Raw genomic sequence first — 21,558 nt, forward strand, 5'->3', positions numbered from 1 at the left:
TGATTATGTATCATTAATAATAAAACGAGTGTTAAACAAGAATACAAGGCTCCAGAGGGATTCGGACCCTCGCCCTCCAGTTTACTAGACTGGCGCTCTAACCAACTGAGCTATGGAGCCGATATAATAAGGAAACAATAAATATGATTATGTATCATTAATAATAAAACGAGTGTTAAACAAGAATACAAGGCTCCAGAGGGGTTCGGACCCTCGACCTCCAGTTTACTAGACTGGCGCTCTAACCAACTGAGCTATGGAGCCGATATATTAAGGAAACAATAAATATGATTATGTATCATTAATAATAAAACGAGTGTTAAACAAGAATACAAGGCTCCAGAGGGATTCGGACCCTCGCCCTCCAGTTTACTAGACTGGCGCTCTAACCAACTGAACTATGGAGCCGATATATTAATGAAACAATAAATATGATTATGTATCATTAATAATAAAACGTGTGTTAAACAAGAATACAAGGCTCCAGAGGGATTCGGACACTCGACCTCCAGTTTACAAGACTGGCGCTCTAACCAACTGAGCTATGGAGCCGATATATTAAGGAAACAATAAATATTATTATGTTTCATTAATGATGACACAAGTGTTAAACAAGAATACAAGGCTCCAGAGGGATTCGGACCCTCGACCTCCAGTTTACAAGACTGGCGCTCTAACCAACTGAGCTATGGAGCCGATATATTAAGGAAACAATAAATATTATTATGTTTCATTAATGATGACACAAGTGTTAAACAAGAATACAAGGCTCCAGAGGGATTCGGACCCTCGACCTCCAGTTTACAAGACTGGCGCTCTAACCAACTGAGCTATGGAGCCGATATATTAAGGAAACAATAAATATGATTATGTATCATTAATGATGACACAAGTGTTAAACAGGAATACAAGGCTCCAGAGGGATTCGGACCCTCGACCTCCAGTGTACAAGACTGGGTCTCTAACCAACTGAGCTAGAGAGCCCATAAATTAAGGAAACAATAAATATGATTATGTATCATTAATGATGACACAAGTATTAAACAAGAATACAAGGCTCCAGAGGGATTCGGACCCTCGACCTCCAGTTTACAAGACTGGCGCTCTAACCAACTGAGCTATGGAGCCGATATATTAAGGAAACAATAAATATTATTATGTTTCATTAATGATGACACAAGTGTTAAACAAGAATACAAGGCTCCAAAGGGATTCGGACCCTCGACCTCCAGTTTACAAGACTGGCGCTCTAACCAACTGAGCTATGGAGCCGATATCTTAAGGAAACAATAAATATGATTATGTATCATTAATGATGACACAAGTATTAAACAAGAATACAAGGCTCCAGAGGGATTCGGACCCTCGACCTCCAGTTTACAAGACTGGCGCTCTAAGCAACTGAGCTATGGAGCCGATATATTAAGGAGACAATAAATATTATTATGTTTCATTAATGATGACACAAGTGTTAAACAAGAATACAAGGCTCCAGAGGGATTCGGACCATCGACCTCCAGTTTACAAGACTGGCACTCTAACCAACTGAGCTATGGAGCCGTTATCTACAGGAAACAATAAATATGATTATGTATCATTAATAATGACACAAGTATTAAACAAGAATACAAGGCTCCAGAGGGATTCGGACCCTCGATCTCCAGTTTACAAGACTGGCGCTCTAACCAACTGAGCTATGGAGCCGATATAATAAGGAAACAATAAATATTATTATGTTTCATTAATGATGACACAAGTGTTAAACAAGAATACAAGGCTCCAGAGAGATTCGGACCCTCGACCTCCAGTTTACAAGACTGGTTCTCTAACCAACTGAGCTATGGAGCCGATATATTAAGGAAACAATAAATATGATTATGTATCATTAAAAATAAAACGAGTGTTAAACAAGAATAAAAGGCTCCAGAGGGATTCGGACCCTCGACCTCCAGTTTACAAGACTGGTTCTCTAACAAACTGAGCTATGGAGCCGATATATTAATTAAACAAAAAATGTAATTTTGTATCATTAATGATAAAACAAGTGTTACACAAGAATACAAGGCTCCAGAGGGATTCGGACCCTCGACCTCCAGTTTACAAGACTGGCGCTCTAACCAACTGAGCTATGGAGCCGAAATATTAATGAAACAATAAATATGATTATGTATCATTAATGATAAAACAAGTGTTAAACAAGAATAGAAGGCTCCAGAGGGATTCGGACCCTCGACCTCCAGTTTACAAGACTGGCGCTCTGACCAACTTAGCTAGGGAGCCCAAATATTAATGAAACAATGAATATGATTATGTATCATTAATGATAAAACAAGTGTTAAACAAGAATAAACGGCTCCAGAGGGAGTTGGACCCTCGACCTCCAGTTTACAAGACTGGCGCTCTAACAAACTGAGCTATGGAGCCGAAATATTAAGGAAACAATAAATATGATTATGTATCATTAATGATAAAACAAGTGTTAAACAAGAATACAAGGCTCCAGAGGGATTCGGACCCTCGACCTCCAGTTTACAAGACTGGCGCTCTAACCAACTGAGCTATGGAGCCGAAATATTAATGAAACAATAAATATGATTATGTATCATTAATGATAAAACAAGTGTTAAACGAGAATAAAAGGCTCCAGAGGGATTCGGACCCTCGACCTCCAGTTTACAAGACTGGCGCTCTAACCAACTGAGCTATGGAGCTTATATATTCAGGAAACAATAAATATGAAAATGTATCATTTATGATAAAACAAGTGTTAAACAAGAATAAAAGGCTTCAGAGGGATTCGGACCCTCGACCTCCAGTTTACAAGACTGGCGCTCTAACCAACTGAGCTATGGAGCCGATATATTAATGAAACAATAAATATGATTATGTATCATTAATGATAAAACAAGTGTTACACGAGAATAAAAGGCTCCAGAGGGATTCGGACCCTCGACCTCCAGTTTACAAGACTGGCGCTCTAACCAACTTAGCTATGGAGCCGATATATTAATGAAACAATAAATATAATTTTGTATCATTAATGATAAAAAAAAGTTTAACACAAGAACACAAGGCTCCAGAGGGATTCGGACCCTCGACCTCCAGTTTACAAGACTGGCGCTCTAACCAACTGAGCTATAGAGCCGATATATTAATTAAACAGTAAATATTATTGTTTATCATTAATGATAAAACAAGTGTTAAACAAGAATAAAAGGCTCCAGAGGGATTCGGACCCTCGACCTCCAGTTTACAAGACTGGCGCTCTAACCAACTGAGCTATGGAGCCGATATATTAATGAAACAGTAAATATTATAGTTTATCATTAATGATAAAACAAGTGTTAAACAAGAATAAAAGGCTCCAGAGGGATTCGGACCCTCGACCTCCAGTTTACAAGACTGGCGCTCTAACCAACTGAGCTATAGAGCCGATATATTAATGAAACAGTAAATATTATTTTTTATCATTAATGATAAAACAAGTGTTAAACAAGAATAAAAGGCTCCAGAGGGATTCGGACCCTCGACCTCCAGTTTACAAGACTGGCGCTCTAACCAACTGAGCTATGGAGCCGATATATTAATGAAACAGTAAATATTATTATTTATCATTAATGATAAAACAAGTGTTAAACAAGAATAAAAGGCTCCAGAGGGATTCGGACCCTCGACCTCCAGTTTACAAGACTGGCGCTCTAACCAACTGAGCTATGGAGCCGATATATTAATGAAACAGTAAATATTATTATTTATCATTAATGACAAAACAAGTGTTAAACAAGAATAAAAGGCTCCAGAGGGATTCGGACCCTAGACCTCCAGTTTACAAGACTGGCGCTCTAACCAACTGAGCTATGGAGCAGATATATTAATTAAACAGTAAATATTATTATTTATCATTAATGATAAAACAAGTGTTAAACAAGAATAAAAGGCTCCAGAGGGATTCGGACCCTCGACCTCCAGTTTACAAGACTGGCGCTCTAACCAACTGAGCTATGGAGCCGATATATTAATGAAACAGTAAATATTGTTATTTATCATTAATGATAAAACAAGTGTTAAACAAGAATAAAAGGCTCCAGAGGGATTTGGACCCTCGACCTCCAGTTTACAAGACTGGCGCTCTAACCAACTGAGCTATGGATCCGATATATTAATGAAACAGTAAATATTATTATTTATCATTAATGATAAAACAAGTGTTAAACAAGAATAAAAGGCTCCAGAGGGATTCGGACCCTCGACTTCCAGTTTACAAGACTGGCGCTCTAACCAACTGAGCTATGGAGCCGATATATTAATGAAACAGTAAATATTATTATTTATCATTAATGATAAAACAAGTGTTAAACAAGAATGAAAGGCTCCAGAGGGATTCGGACCCTCGACCTCCAGTTTACAAGACTGGCGCTCTAACCAACTGAGCTATGGAGCCGATATATTAATGAAACAGTAAATATGATTATTTATCATTAATGATAAAACAAGTGTTAAACAAGAATAAAAGGCTCCAGAGGGATTCGGACCCTCGATCTCCAGTTTACAAGACTGGCGCTCTAACAAACTGAGCTATGGAGCCGATATATTAATGAAACAGTAAATATTATTATTTATCATTAATGATAAAACAAGTGTTAAACAAGAATAAAAGGCTCCAGAGGGATTCGGACCCTCGACCTCCAGTTTACAGGACTGGCGCTCTAACCAACTGAGCTATGGAGCCGATATATTAATAAAACAGTAAAGATTATTATTTATCATTAATGATAAAACAAGTGTTAAACAAGAATAAAAGGCTCCGGAGGGATTCGGACCCTCGACCTCCAGTTTACAAGACTGGCGCTCTAACCAACTGAGCTATGGAGCCGATATATTAATGAAACAGTAAATATTATTATTTATCATTACTGATAAAACAAGAATAAAAGGCTCCAGAAGGATTCGGACCCTCGACCTCCAGTTTACAAGACTGGCGCTCTAACCAACTGAGCTATGGAGCCGATATATTAATGAAACAGTAAATATTATTATTTATCATTAATGATAAAACAAGTGTTAAACAAGAATAAAAGGCCCAAAGGGATTCGGACCCTCGACCTCCAGTTTACAAGACTGGCGCTCTAACCAACTGAGCTATGGAGCCAATAGTTTAATGAAACAGTAAATATTATTATTTATCATTAATGATAAAACAAGTGTTAAACAAGAATAAAAGGCTCCAGAGGGATTCGGACCCTCGACCTCCAGTTTACAAGACTGGCGCTCTAACCAACTGAGCTATAGAGCCGATATATTAATGAAACAGTAAATATTATTATTTATCATTAATGATAAAACAAGTGTTAAACAAGAATAAAAGGCTCCAGAGGGATTCGGACCCTCGACCTCCAGTTTACAAGACTGGCGCTCTAACCAACTGAGCTATGGAGCCGATATATTAATGAAACAAAAAATATGATTATATATCATTAATGATGACACAAGTGTTAAACAAGAATACAAGGCTCCAGAGGGATTCGGACCCTCGACCTCCAGTTTACAAGACTGGCGCTCTAACCAACTGAGCTATAGAGCCGATATATTAATGAAACAGTAAATATTATTATTTATCATTAATGATAAAACAAGTGTTAAACAAGAATAAAAGGCTCCAGAGGGATTCGGACCCTCGACCTCCAGTTTACAAGACTGGCGCTCTAACCAACTGAGCTATACAGCCGATATATTAATGAACCAATAAATATGATTTTGTATCATTAATGATAAAACAAGTGTTAAACAAGAATACAAGGCTCCAGGGGGATTCGGACTCTCCACCTCCAGTTTACAAGACTGGCGCTCTAACCAACTGAGCTATAGAGCCGATATATTAATGAAACAACAAATATGATTTTGTATCATTAATGATAAAACAAGTGTTAAACAAGAATAAAAACCTCCAGAGGGATTCGGACCCTCGACCTCCAGTTTAAAAGACTAGCGCTCTAACCAACTGAGCTATGGAGCCGATATATTAATGAAACAATAAATATGATTTTGTATCATTAATGATAAAACAAGTGTTAAACAAGAATAAAAACCTCCAGAGGGATTCGGACCCTCGACCTCCAGTTTAAAAGACTAGCGCTCTAACCAACTGAGCTATGGAGCCGATATATTAATGAAACAATAAATATGATTTTGTATCATTAATGATAAAACAAGTGTTAAACAAGAATACAAGGCTCCAGGGGGATTCGGACCCTCGACCTCCAGTTTACAAGACTAGCGCTCTAACCAACTGAGCTATAGAGCCGATATATTAATGAAACAATAAATATGATTTTGTATCATTAATGATAAAACAAGTGTTAAACAAGAATAAAAACCTCCAGAGGGATTCGGACCCTCGACCTCCAGTTTAAAAGACTAGCGCTCTAACCAACTGAGCTATGGAGCCGATATATTAATGAAACAATAAATATGATTTTGTATCATTAATGATAAAACAAGTGTTAAACAAGAATAAAAGGTTCCAGGGGGATTCGGACTCTCCACAACCAGTTTACAAGACTGGCGCTCTAAACAACTGAGCTATGGAGCCGATATATTAATGAACCAATAAATATGATTTTGTATCATTAATGATAAAACAAGTGTTAAACAAGAATTAAAACCTCCAGAGGGATTCGGACCCTCGACGTCCAGTTTAAAAAACTGGCGCTCTAACCAACTGAGCTATGGAGCCGATATATTAATGAAACAATAAATATGATTATGTATCATTAAAGATAAAACAAGTTTTAAACAAGAATAAGAGGCTTCAGACGGATTCGGACACTCGATCTCCAGTTTACAAGACTGGCGCGCTCACCAGCTGAGCTATGGAGCCGATATATTGTTGAAACAATGAATATGATTATGTATCATTAAGGATTAAAAAAAAGTGTTACACAAGAATAAAAGGCCAAAGAGGGATTCGGACCCTCAACCTCCAGTGTAGTAGACTGGACCTCAAACCAACTGAGCTATGGAGCCGATATATAAAGAAACAATATATATTATTGGTATCATTAATGATAAAAAAATAGTGTTACACAAGATTAAAAGGCTCCAGAGGGATTCGGACCCTCGACCTCCAGTTTAAAAGACTGGCGCTCTTACCAACTGAGCTATGGAGCCGATATATTGATGAAACAATAAATATGATTATGTATCATTAATGATTAAAAAAAAGTGTTACACAAGAATAAAAGACTCCAGAATTGTCTGACCGTCGACCTCCAGTTTAAAAGACTGGCGCTCTAACCAACTGAGCTATGGAGCCGATATATTAATGAGACAATAAATATTATTATGTATCATTAATGATAAAACAAGTGTTAAACAAGAATGAAAGGCTCAAGAGTGATTCGGACCCTCGACCTCCAGTTTACAAGACTAGCGCTCTAACCAACTGAGCTATGGAGCCGATATATTAATGAAACAATACATATGATTATGTATCATTAAAGATTAAACAAGTATAAAAGGCTCCAGAGGGATTCGGACCCTCGACCTCCAGTTTACAAGACTGGCGCTCTAACAAACTGAGCTATGGAGCCGATGTATTAATTAAACAATAAATATGATTATGTATCATTAATGATAAAACAAGTGTTAAACGAGAATAAAAGGCTCCAGAGGGATTCGGACCCTAGACCTCCAGTATACTAGACTGGCGCTCTAACCAGCTGAGCTATGGAGCCGATATATTTATGAACTAATAAATATGATTATGTATCATTAATGATAAAATAAGTGTTAAACGAGAATAAAAGGCTCCAGAGGGATTCGGACCCACGACCTCCAGTTTACAAGACTGGCGCTCTAACCAACTAAGCAATGGAGCCGATATATTTATGAACTAATAAATATGATTATGTATCATTAATGATAAAATAAGTGTTAAACGAGAATAAATGGCTGAAGAGGGATTCGGACCCTGGACCTCCAGTTTACAAGACTGGCGCTCTAACCAACTGAGCTATGGAGCCGATATATTTATTAAATAATAAATATGATTATGTATCATTAATGATAAAATAAGTGTTAAACGAGAATAAAAGGCGCCAGAGGGATTCGGACCCTGGACCTCCAGTTTACAAGACTGGCGTTCTAACCAACTGAGCTATGGAGCCGATATATATATGAAATAATAAATATGATTATGTATCATTAACGATAAAACAAGTGTTAAACGAGAATAAAAGGCTCCAGAGGAATTGGGACCCTCGACTTCCAGTTTACTAGACTGGCGCTCTAACCAACTGAGCTATAGAGCCGATATATTTATTAACTAATAAATATGATTATTTATTATTAATGATAAAATAAGTGTTAAACGAGAATAAAAGGCTCCAGAGGGATTCGGACCCACGACCTCCAGTTTACAAGACTGGCGCTCTAACCAACTAAGCAATGGAGCCGATATAATTATGAAATAATAAATATGATTATGTATCATTAATGATAAAATAAGTGTTAAATGAGAATAAAAGGCTCCAGAGGGATTCGGACCCTCGACCTCCAGTTTACAAGACTGGCGCTCTTACCAACTGAGCTATGGAGCCGATACATTTATGAAATAATAAATATGATTATGTATCATTAATGATAAAATAAGTGTTAAACGAGAATAAAAGGCTCCAGAGGGATTCGGACCCTCGACCTCCAGTTTACAAGACTAGCGCTCTAACCAACTGAGCTATGGAGCCGATATATTTATGCAATAATAAATATGATTATGTATCATTAATGATAAAACAAGTGTTAAACGAGAATAAAAGGCTCCAGAGGGATTCGGACCCTCGACCTCCAGTTTACAAGACTGGCGCTCTAACCAACTGAGCCATGGAGCCGATATATTTATTAACTAAAAAATATGATTATGTATCATTCATGATAAAATAAGTGTTAAACGAGAATAAAGGGCTCCAGAGGGATTCGGACCCTGGACCTCCAGTTTACAAGACTGGCGCTCTAACCAACTGAGCTATGGAGCCGATATATTTATGACATAATAAATATGATTATGTATCATTAACGATAAAACAAGTGTTAAACGAGAACAAAAGGCTCCAGAGGGATTGGGACCCTCGACCGCAAGTGTACTAGACTGGCGCTCTAACCAAATGAGCTATGGAGCCGATATATTTATGAAATAGTAAATATGATTATGTATCATTAACGATAAAACAAGTGTTAAACGAGAATAAAAGGCTCAAGAGGGATTCGGACACTCGACCTCCAGTTTACTAGACTGGCGCTCAAACCAACTGAGCTATGGAGCCGATATATTTATGAACTAATAAATATGATTATGTATCATTAATGATAAAATAAGTGTTAAACGAGCATAAAAGGCTCCAGAAGGATTCGGACCCACGACCTCCAGTTTACAAGACTGGCGCTCTAACCAACTAAGCAATGGAGCCGATATATTTATGAACTAATAAATATGATTATGTATCATTAATGATAAAATAAGTGTTAAACGAGAATAAAAGGCTCAAGAGGGATTCGGACACTCGACCTCCAGTTTACAAGACGGGCGCTCTAACCAACTGAGCTATTGAGCCGATATATATATGAAATAATAAATATGATTATGTATCATTAACGATAAAACAAGTGTTAAACGAGAATAAAAGGCTCCAGAGGGATTCGGACCCTCGACCTCCAGTTTACAAGACTGGCGCTCTAACCAACTGAGCTATGGAGCCGATATATTTATGAAATAATAAATATGATTATGTATCATTAATGATAAAATAAGTGTTAAACGAGAATAAAAGGCTCCAGAGGGATTCGGACCCTCGACCTCCAGTTTACAAGACTGGCGCTCTAACCAACCGAGCTATGGAGCCGATATATTTATTAACTAATAAATATGATTATGTATCATAATTGATAAAATAAGTGTTAAACGAGAATAAAAGGCTCCAGAGGGATTCGGACCCTCGACCTCCAGTTTACAAGACTGGCGCTCTAACAAACTGAGCTATTGAGCCAATATATTTATGAACAAATAAATATGATTATGTATCATTAATGATAAAATAAGTGTTAAACGAGAATAAAAGGCTCCAGAGGGATTCGGACCCTCGACCTCCAGTTTACAAGACTGGTTCTCTAACCTACTGAGCTATGGAGCCGATATATTTATGAACTAATAAATATGATTATGTATCATTAATGATAAAATAAGTGTTAAACGAGAATAAAGGGCTCCAGAGGGATTCGGACCCTGGACCTCCAGTTTACAAGACTGGCGCTCTAACCAACTGAGCCATGGAGCCGATATATTTATGACATAATAAATATGATTATGTATCATTTACGATAAAACAAGTGTTAAACGAGAATAAAAGGCTCCAGGGGGATTCGGACCTTGGACCTCCAGTTTACAAGACTGCTTCTCTAACCAACTGTTCTATGGAGCCGATATATTTATGAAATAATAAATATGATTATGTATCATTAACGATAAAACAAGTGTTAAACGAGAATAAAAGGCTCCAGAGGGATTCGGACCCTCGACCTCCAGTATACTAGACTGGCGCTCTAACACAATGAGCTATGGAGCCGATATATTTATGAACTAATAAATATGATTATGTATCATTAATGATAAAACAAGTGTTAAACGAGAATAAAAGGCTCCAGAGGGACTCGGTCCCTCGACCTCCACTTTACAAGACTGGCGCTCTAACAAACTGAGCTATTGAGCCAATATATTTATGAACTAATAAATATGATTATGTATCATTAATGATAAAATAAGTGTTAAACGAGAATAAAAGGCTCCAGAGGGATTCGGACCCTCGACCTCCAGTTTACAAGACTGGCGCTCTAACCTACTGAGCTATGGAGCCGATATATTTATGAACTAATAAATATGATTATGTATCATTAATGATAAAATAAGTGTTAAACGAGAATAAAGGGCTCCAGAGGGATTCGGACCCTGGACCTCCAGTTTACAAGACTGGCGCTCTAACCAACTGAGCTATGGAGCCGATATATTTATGACATAATAAATATGATTATGTATCATTTACGATAAAACAAGTGTTAAACGAAAATAAAAGGCTCCAGAGGGATTGGGACCCTCGACCTCCAGTTTACTAGACTGGCGCTCAAACCAACTGAGCTATGGAGCCGAAATATTTATGAACTAAAAAATATGATTATGTATCATTAATGAAAAAATAAGTGTTAAACGAGAATAAAAGGTTCCAGAGGGATTCGGACCCTGGACCTCCAGTTTACAAGACTGGCGCTCTAACCAACTGAGCTATGGAGCCAATATATATTGTTGAAATAATAAATATGATTATGTATCATTAATGATAAAATAAGTGTTAAACGAGAATAAAAGGCTCCAGAGGGATTCGGACCCTGGACCTCCAGTTTACAATAGTTGCGCTCAAACCAACTGAGCTATGGAGCCGATATATTTATGAAGTAATAAATATGATTATGTATCATTAACGATAAAACAAGTGTTAAACGAGAATAAAAGGCTCCAGAGGGATTCGGACCCTCGACCTCCAGTTTACAAGACTGGCGCTCTAACCAACTGAGCTATGGAGCCGATATATTTATGAACTAATAAATATGATTATGTATCATTAATGATAAAATAAGTGTTAAACGAGAATAAAAGGCTTCAGAGGGAGTCGGACCCTCGACCTCCAGTTTACAAGACTGGCGCTCTAACCAACTGAACTATGGAGCCGATATATGTATGAACTAATAAATATGATTATGTATCATTAATGATAAAATAAGTGTTAAACGAGAATAAAAGGCTCCAGAGGGATTCGGACCCTTGTCCACCAGTTTACAAGACTGGCGCTCTAACCAACTAAGCTATTGAGCCGATATATTTATGAAATAATAAATATGATTATGTATCATTATTGATAAAACAAGTGTTAAACGAGAATAAAAGGCTCCAGAGGGATTCGGACCCTCGACCTCCAGTTTACAAGACTGGAGCTCTAACCAACTGAGCTATGGAGCCGATATATTTATGAATTAATAAATATGATTATGTATCATTAATGATAAAATAAGTGTTAAACGAGAATAAAAGGCTCCAGAGGGATTCGGACCCTCGACCTCCAGTTTACAAGACTGGCGCTCTAACCAACTAAGCTATGGAGCCGATATATTTAAGAAATAATAAATATTATTATGTATCATATATGATAAAATAAGTGTTAAACGAGAATAAAGGGCTCCAGAGGGATTCGGACCCTGGACCTCCAGTTCACAAGACTGGCGCTCTAACCAACTGAGCTATGGAGCCGATATATTTATGAACTAATAAATATGATTATGTATCATTAACGATAAAACAAGTGTTAAACGAGAATAAAAGGCTCCAGAGGGATTCGGACCCTCGACCTCCAGTTTACTAGACTGGCGCTCTAACCAACTGAGCTATGGAGCCGATATATTTATGAACTAATAAACATGATTATGTATCATTAATGATAAAATAAGTGTTAAACGAGAATAAAAGACTCCAGAGGGATTCGGACCATCGACCTCCAGTTTAAAAGACTGGCGCTCTAACCAACTGAGCTATGGAGCCGATATATTTATGAAATAATAAATATGATTATGTATCATTAATGATGAAATAAGTGTTAAACGAGAATAAAAGGCTCCAGAGGGATTCGGACCCTGGACCTCCAGTTTACAAGACTGGCGCTCTAACCAACTGAGCTATGGAGCCGATATATTTATGAAATAATAAATATGATTATGTATCATTAACGATAAAACAAGTGTTACACGAGAATAAAAGGCTCCAGAGGGATTCGGACCCTCGACCTCCAGTATACTAGACTGGCGCTCAAACCAAATTAGCTATGGAGCCGATATATTTATGAACTTATAAATATGATTATGTATCATTAATGATAAAACAAGTGTTAACCGAGAATAAAGGGCTTCAGAGGGATTCGGACCCTGGACCTCCAGTTTACAAGACTGGCGCTCTACCCAACTGAGCTATGGAGCCGATATATTTATGTAATAATAAATATGATTATGTATCATTAACGATAAAACAAGTGTTAAACGAGAATAAAAGGCTCCAGAGGGATTCGGACCTTCGACCTCCAGTTTACTAGACTGGCGCTCTAACCAAGTGAGCTATGGAGCGGATATATGTATGAACTAATAAATATGATTATGTATCATTAATGATAAAATAAGTGTTAAACGAGAATAAAAGGCTCCAGAGGGATTCGGACCATGGACCTCCAGTTTACAAGACTGGCTCTCTAACCAACTGAGCTATTGAGCCGATATATTTATGAAATAATAAATATGATTATGTATCATTTATGATAAAACAAGTGTTAAACGAGAATAAAAGGCTCCAGAGGGATTCGGACCCTCGACCTCCAGTTTACAAGACTGGCGCTCTAACCAACTGAGGTATGGAGCCGATATATTTATGAAATAATAAATATGATTATGTATCATTAATGATAAAACAAGTGTTAAACGAGAATAAAAGGCTCCAGAGGGATTCGGACCCTCGACCTCCAGTTTAAAAGACTGGCGCTCTAACCAACTGAGCTATGGAGCCGATATATTTATGAAATAATAAATATGATTATGTATCATTAACGATAAAACAAGTGTTAAACGAGAATAAAAGGCTCCAGAGGGATTCGGACCCTCGACCTCCAGTTTACTAGACTGGCGCTCTAACCAACTGAGCTATGGAGCCGATATATTTATGAACTAATAAACATGATTATGTATCATTAATGATAAAATAAGTGTTAAACGAGAATAAAAGACTCCAGAGGGATTCGGACCATCGACCTCCAGTTTAAAAGACTGGCGCTCGAACCAACTGAGCTATGGAGCCGATATATTTATGAAATAATAAATATGATTATGTATCATTAATGATGAAATAAGTGTTAAACGAGAATAAAAGGCTCCAGAGGGATTCGGACCCTGGACCTCCAGTTTACAAGACTGGCGCTCTAACCAACTGAGCTATGGAGCCGATATATTTATGAAATAATAAATATGATAATGTATCATTAACGATAAAACAAGTGTTACACGAGAATAAAAGGCTCCAGAGGGATTCGGACCCTCGACCCCCAGTATACTAGACTGGCGCTCAAACCAAATTAGCTATGGAGCCGATATATTTATGAACTTATAAATATGATTATGTATCATTAATGATAAAACAAGTGTTAACCGAGAATAAAGGGCTTCAGAGGGATTCGGACCCTGGACCTCCAGTTTACAAGACTGGCGCTCTACCCAACTGAGCTATGGAGCCGATATATTTATGTAATAATAAATATGATTATGTATCATTAACGATAAAACAAGTGTTAAACGAGAATAAAAGGCTCCAGAGGGATTCGGACCTTCGACCTCCAGTTTACTAGACTGGCGCTCTAACCAAGTGAGCTATGGAGCGGATATATGTATGAACTAATAAATATGATTATGTATCATTAATGATAAAATAAGTGTTAAACGAGAATAAAAGGCTCCAGAGGGATTCGGACCATGGACCTCCAGTTTACAAGACTGGCGCTCTAACCAACTGAGCTATGGAGCCGATATATTTATGAAATAATAAATATGATTATGTATCATTTATGATAAAATAAGTGTTAAACGAGAATAAAAGGCTCCAGAGGGATTCGGACCCTCGACCTCCAGTTTACAAGACTGGCGCTCTAACCAACTGAGCTATGGAGCCGATATATTTATGAACTAATAAATATGATTATGTATCATTAATGATAAAATAAGTGTTAAACGAGAATAAAAGGCTCCAGAGGGATTCGGACCCTTGACCCCCAGTTTACAAGACTGGCGCTCTTAACAACTGAGCTATGGAGCCGATACATTTATGAAATAATAAATATGACTATGTATCATTAATGATAAAATAAGTGTTAAACGAGAATAAAAGGCTCCAGAGGAATTCGGACCATGGACCTCCAGTTTACAAGACTGGCGCTCTAACCAACTGAGCTATGGAGCCGATATATTTATGAAATAATAAATATGATTATGTATCGTTAATGATAAAACAAGTGTTAAACGAGAATAAAAGGCTCCAGAGGGGTTCGGGCCCTCGACTTCCAGTTTACAAGACTGGCGCTCTAACCAACTGAGCTATGCAGCCGATATATTTATGAACTAATAAATATGATTATGTACCATTAATGATAAAATAAGTGTTAAACGAGAATAAAAGGCTCCAGAGGGATTCGGACCCTCGACCTCCAGTTTACAAGACTGGCGCTCTTACCAACTGAGCTATGGAGCCGATACATTTATGAAATAATAAATATGATTATGTATCATTAATGATAAAATAAGTGTTAAACGAGAATAAAAGGCTCCAGAGGGATTCGGACCCTGGACCTCCAGTTTACAAGACTGGCGCTCTAACCAACTGAGCCATGGAGCCGATATATTTATGAACTAATAAATATGATTATCTATCATTAATGATAAAATAAGTGTTTAACGAGAATAAAGGGCTCCAGAGGGATTCGGACCCTGGACCTCCAGTTTACAAGACTGGCGCTCTAACCAACTGAGCTATGGAGCCGATATATTTATGAAATAATAAATATGATTATGTATCATTAACGATAAAACAAGTGTTAACCGAGAATAAAAGGCTCCAGAGGGATTCGGACCCTCGACCTCCAGTTTACTAGACTGGCGCTCTAACCAAATGAGCAATGGAACCGATATATTTATGAACTAATAAATATGATTATGTATCATTAATGATAAAACAAGTGTAAAACGAGAATAAAAGGCTCCAGAGGGATTCGGACCCTGGACCTCCAGTTTACAAGACTGGCGCTCTAACCAACTGAGCTATGGAGTCGATATATTTATGAACTAATAAATATGATAATGAATCATTAACGATAAAACAAGTGTTACACGAGAATAAAAGGCTCCAGAGGGACTCGGACCCTCGACCTCCAGTTTACTAGACTGGCGCTCTAACCAACTGAGCTATGGAGCCGATATGTTTATGAACTAATAAATATGATTATGTATCATTAATGATAAAATAAGTGTTAAACGAGAATAAAAGGCTCCAGAGGGATTCGGACCCTCGACCTCCAGTTTACAAGACTGGCGCTCTAACCAACTGAGCTATGGAGCCGATATATTTATGAAATAATAAATATGATAATGTATCATTAATGATAAAACCAGTGTTAAGCGAGAATAAAAGGCTCCAGAGGGATTCGGACCCTCGACCTACAGTTTACTAGACTGCGCTCTAACCAACTGAGCAATGGAGCCGACATATTTATTAAATAATAAATATGATTATGTATCATTAACGATAAACCCAGTGTTAAACGAGAATAAAAGGCTCCCGAGGGATTCGGACACTCGACCTCCAGTATACTAGACTGGCGCTCTAACCAACTGAGCTATGGAGCCGATATATTTATGAAATAATAAATATGATTATGTATCATTAATGATAAAATAAGTGTTAAACGAGAATAAAAAGCCTCCAGAGGGATTCGGACCCTGGACCTCCAGTTTACAAGACTGGCGCTCTTACCAACTGAGCTATGGAGCCGATATATTTATGAAATAATAAATATGATTATGTATCATTAATGATAAAATAAGTGTTAAACGAGAATAAGGGCTCCAGAGGGATTCGGACCCTCGACCTCCAGTTTACAAGACTGGCGCTCTAACCAACTGAGCTATGGAGCCGATATATTTATGAACTAATAAATATGATTATGTATCATTAATGATAAAATAAGTGTTAAACGAGAATAAAAGGCTCCAGAAGGATTCGGACCCTGGACCTCCAGTTTACAAGACTGGCGCTCTAACCAACTGAGCTATGGAGCCGATATATTTATGAAATAATAAATATGATTATGTATCATTAATGATAAAATAAGTGTTAAACGAGAATAAAAGGCTCCAGAGGTATTCGGACCCTCGACCTCCAGTTTACAAGACTGGCGCTCTAACAAACTGAGCTATGGAGCCGATATATTTATGAACTAATAAATATGATTATTTATCATTAATGATAAAATAAGTGTTAAGCGAGAATAAAGGGCTCCAGAGGGATTCGGACCCTGGACCTCCAGTTTACAAGACTGGCGCTCTAACCAACTGAGCTATGGAGCCGATATATTTATGAAATAATAAATATGATTATGTATCATTAACGATAAAACAAGTGTTAAACGAGAATAAAAGGCTCCAGAGGGATTTGTACCCTCGACCTCCAGTTTACTAGACTGGCGCTCTAACCAACTGAGCTATGGAGCCGATATATTTATGAACTAATAAATATGATTATGTATCATTAATGATAAAATAAGTGTTAAACGAGAATAAAAGGCTCCAGAGGGATTCGGACCCTGGACCTCCAGCTTACAAGACTGGCGCTCTACCCAACTGAGCTATGGAGCCGATATATTTATGAAATAATAAATATGATTATGTACCATTAATGATAAAATAAGTGTTTAACGAGAATAAAAGGCTCCAGAGGGATTCGGACCCTCGACCTCCAGTTTACAAGACTGGCGCTCTTACCAACTGAGCTATGGAGCCGATACATTTATCAAATAATAAATATGATTATGTACCATTAATGATAAAATAAGTGTTAAACGAGAATAAAAGCTCCAGAGGGATTCGGACCCTCGACCTCCAGTTTACAAGACTGGCGCTCTTACCAACTGAGCTATGGAGCCGATATATTTATCAAATAATAAATATGATTATGTATCATTAATGATAAAATAAGTGTTAAACGAGAATAAAAGGCTCCAGAGGGATTCGGACCATGGACCTCCAGTTTACAAGACTGGCGCTCTAACCAACTGAGCTATGGAGCCGATATATTTATGAAATAATAAATATGATTATGTATCATTAATGATAAAACAAGTGTTAAACGAGAATAAAAGGCTCTAGAGGGATTCGGACCATGGACCTTCAGTTTACAAGACTGGCGCTCTAACCAACTGAGCTATGGAGCCGATATATTTATGAACTAATAAATATGATTATGTATCATTAATGATAAAATAAGTGTTAAACGAGAATAAAAGGCTCCAGAAGGATTCGGACCCTCGACCTCCAGTTTACAAGACTGGCGCTCTAACCAACTGAGCTATGGAGCTGATATATTTATGAACTAATAAATATGATTATGTATCATTAACGATAAAATAAGTGTTAAACGAGAATAAAAGGCTCCAGAGGGATTCGGACCCTCGACCTCCAGTTTACAAGACTGGCGCTCTAACCAACTGAGCTATGGAGTCGATATATTTATGAACTAATAAATATGATTATCTATCATTAATGATAAAATAAGTGTTAAACGAGAAAAAAGGCCTCCAGAGGGATTCGGACCCTCGACCTCCAGTTTACAAGACTGGTGCTCTTACCAACTGAGCTATGGAGCCGATATATTTATGAAATAATAAATATGATTATGTATCATTAACGATAAAACAAGTGTTAAACGAGAATAAAAGGCTTCAGAGGGATTCGGACCCTGGACCTCCAGTTTACAAGACTGGCGCTCTAACCAACTGAGCTATGGAGCCGATATATTTATGAAATAATAAATATGATTATGTATCATTAATGATAAAATAAGTGTTAAACGAGAATAAAAGGCTCCAGAGGGATTCGGACCCTCGACCTCCAGTTTACAAGACTGGCGCTCTAACCAACTGAGCTATGGAGCCGATATATTTATGAAATAATAAATATGATAATGTATCATTAATGATAAAACCAGTGTTAAGCGAGAATAAAAGGCTCCAGAGGGATTCGGACCCTCGACCTACAGTTTACTAGACTGCGCTCTAACCAACTGAGCAATGGAGCCGACATATTTATTAAATAATAAATATGATTATGTATCATTAACGATAAACCCAGTGTTAAACGAGAATAAAAGGCTCCCGAGGGATTCGGACACTCGACCTCCAGTATACTAGACTGGCGCTCTAACCAACTGAGCTATGGAGCCGATATATTTATGAAATAATAAATATGATTATGTATCATTAATGATAAAATAAGTGTTAAACGAGAATAAAAGGCTCCAGAGGGATTCGGACCCTTCACCTCCAGTTTACAAGACTGGCGCTCTAACCAACTGAGCTATGGAGCCGATATATTTATGAAATAATAAATATGATTATGTATCATTAATGATAAAATAAGTGTTAAACGAGAATAAAAGGCTCCCGAAGGATTCGGACCCTAGACCTCCAGTTTACAAGACTGGCGCTCTAACCAACTGAGCAATTGAGCCGATATATTTATGAAATAATAAATATGATTATGTATCATTAATGATAAAATAAGTGTTAAACGAGAATAAAAGGCTCCAGAGGTATTCGGACCCTCGACCTCCAGTTTACAAGACTGGCGCTCTTACCAACTGAGCTATGGAGCCGATATATTCATGAAATAATAAATATGATTATGTATCATTAATGATAAAATAAGTGTTAAACGAGAATAAGGGCTCCAGAGGGATTCGGACCCTTCACCTCCAGTTTACAAGACTGGCGCTCTAACCAACTGAGCTATGGAGCCGATATATTTATGAAATAATAAATATGATTATGTATCATTAATGATAAAATAAGTGTTAAACGAGAATAAAAGGCTCCAGAAGGATTCGGACCCTAGACCTCCAGTTTACAAGACTGGCGCTCTAACCAACTGAGCAATTGAGCCGATATATTTATGAAATAATAAATATGATTATGTATCATTAATGATAAAATAAGTGTTAAACGAGAATAAAAGGCTCCAGAGGTATTCGGACCCTCGACCTCCAGTTTACAAGACTGGCGCTCTAACAAACTGAGCTATGGAGCCGATATATTTATGAACTAATAAATATGATTATCTATCATTAATGATAAAATAAGTGTTAAGCGAGAATAAAGGGCTCCAGAGGGATGCGGACCCTGGACCTCCAGTTTACAAGACTGGCGCTCTAACCAACTGAGCTATGGAGCCGATATATTTATGAAATAATAAATATGATTATGTATCATTAACGATAAAACAAGTGTTAAACGAGAATAAAAGGCTCCAGAGGGATTCGGACCCTCGACCTCCAGTTTACTAGACTGGCGCTCTAACCAAATGAGCTATGGAACCGATATATTTATGAACTAATAAATATGATTATGTATCATTAATGATAAAACAAGTGTAAAACGAGAATAAAAGGCTCCAGAGGGATTCGGACCCTGGACCTCCAGTTTACAAGACTGGCGCTCTAACCAACTGAGCTATGGAGTCGATATATTTATGAACTAATAAATATGATAATGAATCATTAACGATAAAACAAGTGTTAAACGAGAATAAGAGGCTCCAGAGGGGCTCGGACCCTCGACCTCCAGTTTACTAGACTGGCGCTCTAACCAACTGAGCTATGGAGCCGATATGTTTATGAACTAATAAATATGATTATGTATCATTAATGATAAAATAAGTGTTAAACGAGAATAAAAGGCTCCAGAGGGATTCGGACCCTCGACCTCCAGTTTACAAGACTGGCGCTCTAACCAACTGAGCTATGGAGCCGATATATTTATGAAATAATAAATATGATAATGTATCATTAATGATAAAACCAGTGTTTAGCGAGAATAAAAGGCTCCAGAGGGATTCGGACCCTCGACCTACAGTTTACTAGACTGCGCTCTAACCAACTGAGCAATGGAGCCGACATATTTATTAAATAATAAATATGATTATGTATCATTAACGATAAACCCAGTGTTAAACGAGAATAAAAGGCTCCCGAGGGATTCGGACACTCGACCTCCAGTATACTAGACTGGCGCTCTAACCAACTGAGCTATGGAGCCGATATATTTATGAAATAATAAATATGATTATGTATCATTAATGATAAAATAAGTGTTAAACGAGAATAAAAAGCCTCCAGAGGGATTCGGACCCTGGACCTCCAGTTTACAAGACTGGCGCTCTTACCAACTGAGCTATGGAGCCGATATATTTATGAAATAATAAATATGATTATGTATCATTAATGATAAAATAAGTGTTAAACGAGAATAAGGGCTCCAGAGGGATTCGGACCCTCGACCTCCAGTTTACAAGACTGGCGCTCTAACCAACTGAGCTATGGAGCCGATATATTTATGAACTAATAAATATGATTATGTATCATTAATGATAAAATAAGTGTTAAACGAGAATAAAAGGCTCCAGAAGGATTCGGACCCTGGACCTCCAGTTTACAAGACTGGCGCTCTAACCAACTGAGCTATGGAGCCGATATATTTATGAAATAATAAATATGATTATGTATCATTAATGATAAAATAAGTGTTAAACGAGAATAAAAGGCTCCAGAGGTATTCGGACCCTCGACCTCCAGTTTACAAGACTGGCGCTCTAACAAACTAAGCTATGGAGCCGATA

General features: G+C 37.4%; 63 non-coding genes across 63 annotated transcripts; all 63 read right to left on the reverse strand.

Annotated features, from left to right (window-relative positions):
- Nucleotides 1-46: 46 nt before the first annotated feature.
- Nucleotides 47-120, reverse strand: Trnat-agu (transfer RNA threonine (anticodon AGU)). The gene has a single exon. It is a non-coding gene; the product is annotated as a tRNA-Thr (tRNA).
- A 70-nt stretch (nucleotides 121-190) lies between these two features.
- Trnat-agu (transfer RNA threonine (anticodon AGU)) lies at nucleotides 191-264 on the reverse strand. The gene has a single exon. It is a non-coding gene; the product is annotated as a tRNA-Thr (tRNA).
- Nucleotides 265-622: 358 nt separating this feature from the next.
- Nucleotides 623-696, reverse strand: Trnat-ugu (transfer RNA threonine (anticodon UGU)). Its single transcript has one exon. It is a non-coding gene; the product is annotated as a tRNA-Thr (tRNA).
- A 70-nt stretch (nucleotides 697-766) lies between these two features.
- On the reverse strand, nucleotides 767-840 carry Trnat-ugu (transfer RNA threonine (anticodon UGU)). The gene has a single exon. It is a non-coding gene; the product is annotated as a tRNA-Thr (tRNA).
- Nucleotides 841-1,054: 214 nt separating this feature from the next.
- Nucleotides 1,055-1,128, reverse strand: Trnat-ugu (transfer RNA threonine (anticodon UGU)). The gene has a single exon. It is a non-coding gene; the product is annotated as a tRNA-Thr (tRNA).
- A 70-nt stretch (nucleotides 1,129-1,198) lies between these two features.
- Trnat-ugu (transfer RNA threonine (anticodon UGU)) lies at nucleotides 1,199-1,272 on the reverse strand. Its single transcript has one exon. It is a non-coding gene; the product is annotated as a tRNA-Thr (tRNA).
- A 358-nt stretch (nucleotides 1,273-1,630) lies between these two features.
- On the reverse strand, nucleotides 1,631-1,704 carry Trnat-ugu (transfer RNA threonine (anticodon UGU)). The gene has a single exon. It is a non-coding gene; the product is annotated as a tRNA-Thr (tRNA).
- Nucleotides 1,705-2,062: 358 nt separating this feature from the next.
- Nucleotides 2,063-2,136, reverse strand: Trnat-ugu (transfer RNA threonine (anticodon UGU)). The gene has a single exon. It is a non-coding gene; the product is annotated as a tRNA-Thr (tRNA).
- Nucleotides 2,137-2,494: 358 nt separating this feature from the next.
- Nucleotides 2,495-2,568, reverse strand: Trnat-ugu (transfer RNA threonine (anticodon UGU)). Its single transcript has one exon. It is a non-coding gene; the product is annotated as a tRNA-Thr (tRNA).
- A 70-nt stretch (nucleotides 2,569-2,638) lies between these two features.
- Nucleotides 2,639-2,712, reverse strand: Trnat-ugu (transfer RNA threonine (anticodon UGU)). Its single transcript has one exon. It is a non-coding gene; the product is annotated as a tRNA-Thr (tRNA).
- Nucleotides 2,713-2,782: 70 nt separating this feature from the next.
- On the reverse strand, nucleotides 2,783-2,856 carry Trnat-ugu (transfer RNA threonine (anticodon UGU)). Its single transcript has one exon. It is a non-coding gene; the product is annotated as a tRNA-Thr (tRNA).
- Nucleotides 2,857-3,071: 215 nt separating this feature from the next.
- Nucleotides 3,072-3,145, reverse strand: Trnat-ugu (transfer RNA threonine (anticodon UGU)). The gene has a single exon. It is a non-coding gene; the product is annotated as a tRNA-Thr (tRNA).
- Nucleotides 3,146-3,215: 70 nt separating this feature from the next.
- Trnat-ugu (transfer RNA threonine (anticodon UGU)) lies at nucleotides 3,216-3,289 on the reverse strand. The gene has a single exon. It is a non-coding gene; the product is annotated as a tRNA-Thr (tRNA).
- A 70-nt stretch (nucleotides 3,290-3,359) lies between these two features.
- Trnat-ugu (transfer RNA threonine (anticodon UGU)) lies at nucleotides 3,360-3,433 on the reverse strand. Its single transcript has one exon. It is a non-coding gene; the product is annotated as a tRNA-Thr (tRNA).
- A 70-nt stretch (nucleotides 3,434-3,503) lies between these two features.
- Nucleotides 3,504-3,577, reverse strand: Trnat-ugu (transfer RNA threonine (anticodon UGU)). Its single transcript has one exon. It is a non-coding gene; the product is annotated as a tRNA-Thr (tRNA).
- Nucleotides 3,578-3,647: 70 nt separating this feature from the next.
- Trnat-ugu (transfer RNA threonine (anticodon UGU)) lies at nucleotides 3,648-3,721 on the reverse strand. Its single transcript has one exon. It is a non-coding gene; the product is annotated as a tRNA-Thr (tRNA).
- Nucleotides 3,722-3,935: 214 nt separating this feature from the next.
- Trnat-ugu (transfer RNA threonine (anticodon UGU)) lies at nucleotides 3,936-4,009 on the reverse strand. Its single transcript has one exon. It is a non-coding gene; the product is annotated as a tRNA-Thr (tRNA).
- Nucleotides 4,010-4,223: 214 nt separating this feature from the next.
- Trnat-ugu (transfer RNA threonine (anticodon UGU)) lies at nucleotides 4,224-4,297 on the reverse strand. The gene has a single exon. It is a non-coding gene; the product is annotated as a tRNA-Thr (tRNA).
- Nucleotides 4,298-4,367: 70 nt separating this feature from the next.
- Nucleotides 4,368-4,441, reverse strand: Trnat-ugu (transfer RNA threonine (anticodon UGU)). Its single transcript has one exon. It is a non-coding gene; the product is annotated as a tRNA-Thr (tRNA).
- Nucleotides 4,442-4,655: 214 nt separating this feature from the next.
- On the reverse strand, nucleotides 4,656-4,729 carry Trnat-ugu (transfer RNA threonine (anticodon UGU)). Its single transcript has one exon. It is a non-coding gene; the product is annotated as a tRNA-Thr (tRNA).
- A 70-nt stretch (nucleotides 4,730-4,799) lies between these two features.
- On the reverse strand, nucleotides 4,800-4,873 carry Trnat-ugu (transfer RNA threonine (anticodon UGU)). The gene has a single exon. It is a non-coding gene; the product is annotated as a tRNA-Thr (tRNA).
- Nucleotides 4,874-4,932: 59 nt separating this feature from the next.
- On the reverse strand, nucleotides 4,933-5,006 carry Trnat-ugu (transfer RNA threonine (anticodon UGU)). Its single transcript has one exon. It is a non-coding gene; the product is annotated as a tRNA-Thr (tRNA).
- Nucleotides 5,007-5,219: 213 nt separating this feature from the next.
- On the reverse strand, nucleotides 5,220-5,293 carry Trnat-ugu (transfer RNA threonine (anticodon UGU)). The gene has a single exon. It is a non-coding gene; the product is annotated as a tRNA-Thr (tRNA).
- Nucleotides 5,294-5,363: 70 nt separating this feature from the next.
- Nucleotides 5,364-5,437, reverse strand: Trnat-ugu (transfer RNA threonine (anticodon UGU)). Its single transcript has one exon. It is a non-coding gene; the product is annotated as a tRNA-Thr (tRNA).
- A 70-nt stretch (nucleotides 5,438-5,507) lies between these two features.
- Nucleotides 5,508-5,581, reverse strand: Trnat-ugu (transfer RNA threonine (anticodon UGU)). Its single transcript has one exon. It is a non-coding gene; the product is annotated as a tRNA-Thr (tRNA).
- Nucleotides 5,582-5,939: 358 nt separating this feature from the next.
- Nucleotides 5,940-6,013, reverse strand: Trnak-uuu (transfer RNA lysine (anticodon UUU)). Its single transcript has one exon. It is a non-coding gene; the product is annotated as a tRNA-Lys (tRNA).
- A 70-nt stretch (nucleotides 6,014-6,083) lies between these two features.
- Nucleotides 6,084-6,157, reverse strand: Trnak-uuu (transfer RNA lysine (anticodon UUU)). The gene has a single exon. It is a non-coding gene; the product is annotated as a tRNA-Lys (tRNA).
- Nucleotides 6,158-6,371: 214 nt separating this feature from the next.
- Trnak-uuu (transfer RNA lysine (anticodon UUU)) lies at nucleotides 6,372-6,445 on the reverse strand. The gene has a single exon. It is a non-coding gene; the product is annotated as a tRNA-Lys (tRNA).
- Nucleotides 6,446-6,659: 214 nt separating this feature from the next.
- Nucleotides 6,660-6,733, reverse strand: Trnak-uuu (transfer RNA lysine (anticodon UUU)). Its single transcript has one exon. It is a non-coding gene; the product is annotated as a tRNA-Lys (tRNA).
- A 360-nt stretch (nucleotides 6,734-7,093) lies between these two features.
- Nucleotides 7,094-7,167, reverse strand: Trnak-uuu (transfer RNA lysine (anticodon UUU)). The gene has a single exon. It is a non-coding gene; the product is annotated as a tRNA-Lys (tRNA).
- A 1,356-nt stretch (nucleotides 7,168-8,523) lies between these two features.
- Nucleotides 8,524-8,597, reverse strand: Trnat-ugu (transfer RNA threonine (anticodon UGU)). Its single transcript has one exon. It is a non-coding gene; the product is annotated as a tRNA-Thr (tRNA).
- Nucleotides 8,598-8,667: 70 nt separating this feature from the next.
- On the reverse strand, nucleotides 8,668-8,741 carry Trnat-ugu (transfer RNA threonine (anticodon UGU)). Its single transcript has one exon. It is a non-coding gene; the product is annotated as a tRNA-Thr (tRNA).
- Nucleotides 8,742-8,811: 70 nt separating this feature from the next.
- On the reverse strand, nucleotides 8,812-8,885 carry Trnat-ugu (transfer RNA threonine (anticodon UGU)). Its single transcript has one exon. It is a non-coding gene; the product is annotated as a tRNA-Thr (tRNA).
- A 70-nt stretch (nucleotides 8,886-8,955) lies between these two features.
- Nucleotides 8,956-9,029, reverse strand: Trnat-ugu (transfer RNA threonine (anticodon UGU)). Its single transcript has one exon. It is a non-coding gene; the product is annotated as a tRNA-Thr (tRNA).
- Nucleotides 9,030-9,675: 646 nt separating this feature from the next.
- On the reverse strand, nucleotides 9,676-9,749 carry Trnat-ugu (transfer RNA threonine (anticodon UGU)). Its single transcript has one exon. It is a non-coding gene; the product is annotated as a tRNA-Thr (tRNA).
- A 70-nt stretch (nucleotides 9,750-9,819) lies between these two features.
- Trnat-ugu (transfer RNA threonine (anticodon UGU)) lies at nucleotides 9,820-9,893 on the reverse strand. The gene has a single exon. It is a non-coding gene; the product is annotated as a tRNA-Thr (tRNA).
- Nucleotides 9,894-10,251: 358 nt separating this feature from the next.
- Trnat-ugu (transfer RNA threonine (anticodon UGU)) lies at nucleotides 10,252-10,325 on the reverse strand. Its single transcript has one exon. It is a non-coding gene; the product is annotated as a tRNA-Thr (tRNA).
- Nucleotides 10,326-10,827: 502 nt separating this feature from the next.
- Trnat-ugu (transfer RNA threonine (anticodon UGU)) lies at nucleotides 10,828-10,901 on the reverse strand. Its single transcript has one exon. It is a non-coding gene; the product is annotated as a tRNA-Thr (tRNA).
- Nucleotides 10,902-10,971: 70 nt separating this feature from the next.
- Nucleotides 10,972-11,045, reverse strand: Trnat-ugu (transfer RNA threonine (anticodon UGU)). Its single transcript has one exon. It is a non-coding gene; the product is annotated as a tRNA-Thr (tRNA).
- A 504-nt stretch (nucleotides 11,046-11,549) lies between these two features.
- Nucleotides 11,550-11,623, reverse strand: Trnat-ugu (transfer RNA threonine (anticodon UGU)). The gene has a single exon. It is a non-coding gene; the product is annotated as a tRNA-Thr (tRNA).
- A 358-nt stretch (nucleotides 11,624-11,981) lies between these two features.
- Nucleotides 11,982-12,055, reverse strand: Trnat-ugu (transfer RNA threonine (anticodon UGU)). The gene has a single exon. It is a non-coding gene; the product is annotated as a tRNA-Thr (tRNA).
- Nucleotides 12,056-12,125: 70 nt separating this feature from the next.
- Trnat-ugu (transfer RNA threonine (anticodon UGU)) lies at nucleotides 12,126-12,199 on the reverse strand. Its single transcript has one exon. It is a non-coding gene; the product is annotated as a tRNA-Thr (tRNA).
- Nucleotides 12,200-12,413: 214 nt separating this feature from the next.
- On the reverse strand, nucleotides 12,414-12,487 carry Trnat-agu (transfer RNA threonine (anticodon AGU)). The gene has a single exon. It is a non-coding gene; the product is annotated as a tRNA-Thr (tRNA).
- A 70-nt stretch (nucleotides 12,488-12,557) lies between these two features.
- Trnak-uuu (transfer RNA lysine (anticodon UUU)) lies at nucleotides 12,558-12,631 on the reverse strand. The gene has a single exon. It is a non-coding gene; the product is annotated as a tRNA-Lys (tRNA).
- Nucleotides 12,632-12,701: 70 nt separating this feature from the next.
- On the reverse strand, nucleotides 12,702-12,775 carry Trnat-ugu (transfer RNA threonine (anticodon UGU)). Its single transcript has one exon. It is a non-coding gene; the product is annotated as a tRNA-Thr (tRNA).
- Nucleotides 12,776-13,565: 790 nt separating this feature from the next.
- Nucleotides 13,566-13,639, reverse strand: Trnak-uuu (transfer RNA lysine (anticodon UUU)). The gene has a single exon. It is a non-coding gene; the product is annotated as a tRNA-Lys (tRNA).
- A 70-nt stretch (nucleotides 13,640-13,709) lies between these two features.
- Nucleotides 13,710-13,783, reverse strand: Trnat-agu (transfer RNA threonine (anticodon AGU)). Its single transcript has one exon. It is a non-coding gene; the product is annotated as a tRNA-Thr (tRNA).
- Nucleotides 13,784-13,853: 70 nt separating this feature from the next.
- Nucleotides 13,854-13,927, reverse strand: Trnak-uuu (transfer RNA lysine (anticodon UUU)). The gene has a single exon. It is a non-coding gene; the product is annotated as a tRNA-Lys (tRNA).
- A 70-nt stretch (nucleotides 13,928-13,997) lies between these two features.
- Nucleotides 13,998-14,071, reverse strand: Trnat-ugu (transfer RNA threonine (anticodon UGU)). The gene has a single exon. It is a non-coding gene; the product is annotated as a tRNA-Thr (tRNA).
- A 646-nt stretch (nucleotides 14,072-14,717) lies between these two features.
- Trnat-ugu (transfer RNA threonine (anticodon UGU)) lies at nucleotides 14,718-14,791 on the reverse strand. The gene has a single exon. It is a non-coding gene; the product is annotated as a tRNA-Thr (tRNA).
- A 502-nt stretch (nucleotides 14,792-15,293) lies between these two features.
- Nucleotides 15,294-15,367, reverse strand: Trnat-ugu (transfer RNA threonine (anticodon UGU)). The gene has a single exon. It is a non-coding gene; the product is annotated as a tRNA-Thr (tRNA).
- Nucleotides 15,368-15,437: 70 nt separating this feature from the next.
- Trnat-ugu (transfer RNA threonine (anticodon UGU)) lies at nucleotides 15,438-15,511 on the reverse strand. The gene has a single exon. It is a non-coding gene; the product is annotated as a tRNA-Thr (tRNA).
- Nucleotides 15,512-15,581: 70 nt separating this feature from the next.
- Trnat-ugu (transfer RNA threonine (anticodon UGU)) lies at nucleotides 15,582-15,655 on the reverse strand. Its single transcript has one exon. It is a non-coding gene; the product is annotated as a tRNA-Thr (tRNA).
- Nucleotides 15,656-16,013: 358 nt separating this feature from the next.
- On the reverse strand, nucleotides 16,014-16,087 carry Trnat-agu (transfer RNA threonine (anticodon AGU)). The gene has a single exon. It is a non-coding gene; the product is annotated as a tRNA-Thr (tRNA).
- A 70-nt stretch (nucleotides 16,088-16,157) lies between these two features.
- Trnat-ugu (transfer RNA threonine (anticodon UGU)) lies at nucleotides 16,158-16,231 on the reverse strand. The gene has a single exon. It is a non-coding gene; the product is annotated as a tRNA-Thr (tRNA).
- Nucleotides 16,232-16,732: 501 nt separating this feature from the next.
- Nucleotides 16,733-16,806, reverse strand: Trnat-ugu (transfer RNA threonine (anticodon UGU)). The gene has a single exon. It is a non-coding gene; the product is annotated as a tRNA-Thr (tRNA).
- Nucleotides 16,807-17,164: 358 nt separating this feature from the next.
- On the reverse strand, nucleotides 17,165-17,238 carry Trnat-ugu (transfer RNA threonine (anticodon UGU)). The gene has a single exon. It is a non-coding gene; the product is annotated as a tRNA-Thr (tRNA).
- Nucleotides 17,239-17,596: 358 nt separating this feature from the next.
- Nucleotides 17,597-17,670, reverse strand: Trnat-ugu (transfer RNA threonine (anticodon UGU)). The gene has a single exon. It is a non-coding gene; the product is annotated as a tRNA-Thr (tRNA).
- A 69-nt stretch (nucleotides 17,671-17,739) lies between these two features.
- Trnat-ugu (transfer RNA threonine (anticodon UGU)) lies at nucleotides 17,740-17,813 on the reverse strand. The gene has a single exon. It is a non-coding gene; the product is annotated as a tRNA-Thr (tRNA).
- Nucleotides 17,814-18,747: 934 nt separating this feature from the next.
- Trnat-ugu (transfer RNA threonine (anticodon UGU)) lies at nucleotides 18,748-18,821 on the reverse strand. Its single transcript has one exon. It is a non-coding gene; the product is annotated as a tRNA-Thr (tRNA).
- Nucleotides 18,822-20,473: 1,652 nt separating this feature from the next.
- On the reverse strand, nucleotides 20,474-20,547 carry Trnat-agu (transfer RNA threonine (anticodon AGU)). Its single transcript has one exon. It is a non-coding gene; the product is annotated as a tRNA-Thr (tRNA).
- A 70-nt stretch (nucleotides 20,548-20,617) lies between these two features.
- Nucleotides 20,618-20,691, reverse strand: Trnat-ugu (transfer RNA threonine (anticodon UGU)). The gene has a single exon. It is a non-coding gene; the product is annotated as a tRNA-Thr (tRNA).
- Nucleotides 20,692-21,192: 501 nt separating this feature from the next.
- Nucleotides 21,193-21,266, reverse strand: Trnat-ugu (transfer RNA threonine (anticodon UGU)). Its single transcript has one exon. It is a non-coding gene; the product is annotated as a tRNA-Thr (tRNA).
- Nucleotides 21,267-21,558: the final 292 nt, after the last annotated feature.

Source organism: Euprymna scolopes, chromosome 11 (assembly GCF_053919585.1).
Source record: "Euprymna scolopes isolate OS-2025 chromosome 11, ASM5391958v1, whole genome shotgun sequence".
Lineage (NCBI taxonomy): Eukaryota > Metazoa > Mollusca > Cephalopoda > Sepiida > Sepiolidae > Euprymna > Euprymna scolopes.